Raw genomic sequence first — 3,495 nt, 5'->3', positions numbered from 1 at the left:
TTTGCTCAAATGTGTTGATGGACTATCTGGCTTTAAACTGCTTTTGGTTTTATTTAACTTTGAAAGAGGTGCAATGGTGAGAGAGTGGCTAATAAATACATGGAGAAGGGGAATGTTGTGTTGTTGCCCCTCCCATCTCTGCACAGAACTTGCAGGCTTACTGCCTCCTTTTGATAATCTTTGTAAGTATTTTCTTACATGGAGAAACGCATGAGTACAATTTCAAGTGATAACAATATTTCCAGAGGAACATAAGGGTTACTTTTATGAATTGAACAGGATAGGAAGCAAGGGGTAAGACTTAATGGGCACCTTTCAGGAGGAGGATGAATTTTAGTATAGGCAGTCCTCAAGTAGTCTTGTTCAGCAAATTTAGCAGTAACTCAGAGGAGGGAATGAATAATTAAATCATCCAAGCTTGCAGATGATACTGAGCTTTCTCAAGTAGTCTGATGTTGAGCCTGTGGCAAGGAACTTCCTTTCTTAATTTTATGAGATCTTTTTATGGGCAACAGCAATAGATAAGCTTCAATAAAGATGTTTGCATCTATGGGAAAATAATTGAAATCACTTCTCTAAATGTACATGGTGCTGAACTTGTAACTGAAAGTTACAACTCAGCAAAGTTATCTTTGACAGTTCTCTGAAACCATTGGCACAGTGTGGAGCAGCAAACAAAATGTTGGGCATCTTATGCAAGGGTATTGACAGTAGGACGGGTGGTTACACATACGCATACGTGGCTGTCACGTGAAACTGGTGCATTCACATTTTCAGTATTGTGCAATTCTGGCTTCTGGAGGGAGGACGTACTGGAGTTAATAGAAGGGCAACTAATCAGGGGAATCAAGGGAATCGAGAAGCTGTTTTGTGAGGAGAGACTAAAAAGGCTGGATCCTTAAATTTGGAGAGGAGAAGACTGAGGGAATATGGTCAAGGTTTACAAAATCTTGAAAGTGGTGAGTTGAGTGGGTGCAGAACTACTATTCACCAAAATCTGACGATACTAGATCTAGGGGGCACTCTTCCATCTCTTGAAACAGATCTACCAGTTATATGAAGGTGGTACTTTACACTGCAGATAGCGAGCTTCTGGGATTTGTTGCCACAGGAGGCAGGCAGACAGTACCAGCAGGTTTAAAAGGGACTGGGAAAAATAATGGACAATGGATCCATAAAGTGTAGTAAAAGAAGCAGGCAGGATGGACTGCAGAAAGCAGCCTGGCTCATGTGCTGTTCCTAAACTGCAGGTCCTCTCGCCAGTTACTATTGCTACTCACCATATTGGGAAAAGATAATGAGCTCTCCTGAGTCTCTTTGGGAGAGAAACTATTTCAGGCGCTTTTATAAAAGTTCACAGACCTCCCCTGCGGCATTTACCTCCTTCCAAGATATATGTTGTATGTTGGTAGAATGCTTTGGCCACTGACGGGAAAATCTAGTTTGGCTCTGGCAGCTGGCTCTTGCTCTTGCGCTGCTGTATCTTTTGTGCTAGCTCTAAAGCGATTGGGGAGAGCTGCAGGACAGGAACTAGTGGTGAAGAGAGGATGCTTTTTGGAAGCAGTGCCACCTTCTGGCTGCAATTTTAGGCTGTCATAGCTGAAGGAAAACTTTGCCGAGTGTCTCACATAAGCTTAGAAATGGGGATAGAAGTGTTGCTCTTGTAGTGTAGAAGGCTACAGAGAAGAACAGACAAAATGCAAGAGGGGATTAGCTTGACATCTAAGAAGGTAGTTTCTTCATCATTATGATGCTAAAATAACAGAATCACAGAATCACAGAATCGTTGAGGTTGGAAGGGACCTCTGGACATCATCTAGTCCAACCTCCCTGCTCAAGCAGGGTCCTCTAGACCATATTGCCCAGGATCACATCCGGACGGGTTTTGAATATCTCCAGCGAAGGAGACTCCACTACCTCTCTGGGCAACCTGTTCCAATGCTCTGTCACCCTCACAGTGAAGAAGTTTTTTCTCAGGTTCAGATGGAACTTCCTGTGGTTCAGTTTCTGCCCGTTGCCTCTTGTCCTGTTGCTGGGCACCCCGGAGAAGAGGCTGGCCTCATCCTCTTGACACTCCCCCTTCAGATACTTGTACACGTTGATGAGATCGCCTCTCAATCTTCTCTTCTCCAGGATGAGCAGGACCAGCTCTTGCAGTCTTTCTTCATAGGAGAGGTGCTCCAGCCCTCTCACCATCTTTGTCGCCCTCCGCTGGACTCTCTCCAGCAGTGCCATGTCTCTCTTGTACTGGGGAGCCCACAACTGGACGCAGTACTCCAGGTGAGGCCTCAGCAGGGCTGAGGAGAGGGGCAGGATCACCTCCCTCCACCTGCTGGCAACACTCTGCCTAATGCACCCCGGGATCCCATTGGCCTTCTTGGCCACAAGGCCACACTGCTGCCTCATGTTTAACTTGTTGTCCACCAGCACTCCCAGGTCCTTCTCTGCAGAGCTACTTTCCAGCAGGTCAACCCCCAGCCTGTCCTGCTGCATGGGATTATTTCTCCCTAGGTGCAGGACCTTGCACTTGCCTTTGTTGAACTTCATGAGGTTCCTCTCCGCCCAGCTCTCCAGCCTCTCCAGGTCCCTCTGAATGGCAGCACATGATGATGTAATAATAAGTCATTGATGTTGTTGGAAGAAACATTTTATTTCACAAAACTATTACTCCCTGTCTAACCTTCAAAGATAAATCTAGAAACTAAAATTCCTAACTCTGAACACTATACCATCATTGACTGAAGTATTGATTTTTGTCACATACACCGCTTCGTTTCTTAGGTAACCACCTAATGCGCCACTGGGAAAAGTTACTCTTTTGTCTGTCCCACTGGGAATAATGTGTTTGTGCCTTTTCTCCTGCACAGTCACCTAATGCCTTTATAGTCCAACTGTGTAATCAGGAAGCACAGTTGCATCAAAGGAAGGGTAGCTGTGTTAGTAAAGAGAAGAGGGAGAAGAAATTGAGTGTTTACCTTAGGAGGCTGGTGCTCCTTATTTCCACAGTCAGAAGGTTAGTGTGTCCAAAAGCTTTGCTCTTCCTCCGTTCCCCAGTTATATCACTTGGTTTACTTAAAAGGCTATTATTTCCTGCCATCCTTTTGACAAAATAATGATGTATGGTGTGCTTTTTGGGTCCTCAGTCTGAGGAAGGGATTGCCCCTTATAAGGGAGGCCCTCTTTGGTAAGAGCTGAGTGTTAACCAAAGCAAGTTGAAAAGGAGTGTGAGGACTTGCTGGGGAACGCGTGGAGAGTGTTTGCTCAGACAGGTTTTGTCAGGATGAGTTGGACGTTCTTGCACTGCCTATAGGGTGAAAGCGGAAAGTGGTTGTTGTGAGGGGAGAAATCTGAAGCGTAGTGACTCACCTATTGTTGGAAATTGCAAAATTTACCTCCTTGCTTTTCTCCCTGCAGCCAGTTCCCATGCTCTTTTTCAGAAAGCATAATTCAGCTTTAGCTCAGCGTGTAATTACTTGCAGAGCTCCCTTTGCAGTT

The sequence above is a fragment of the Struthio camelus genome, chromosome Z (genome assembly GCF_040807025.1).
Source record: "Struthio camelus isolate bStrCam1 chromosome Z, bStrCam1.hap1, whole genome shotgun sequence".
Classification (NCBI taxonomy): domain Eukaryota; kingdom Metazoa; phylum Chordata; class Aves; order Struthioniformes; family Struthionidae; genus Struthio; species Struthio camelus.
This window is presented reverse-complemented; position numbering follows the sequence as displayed.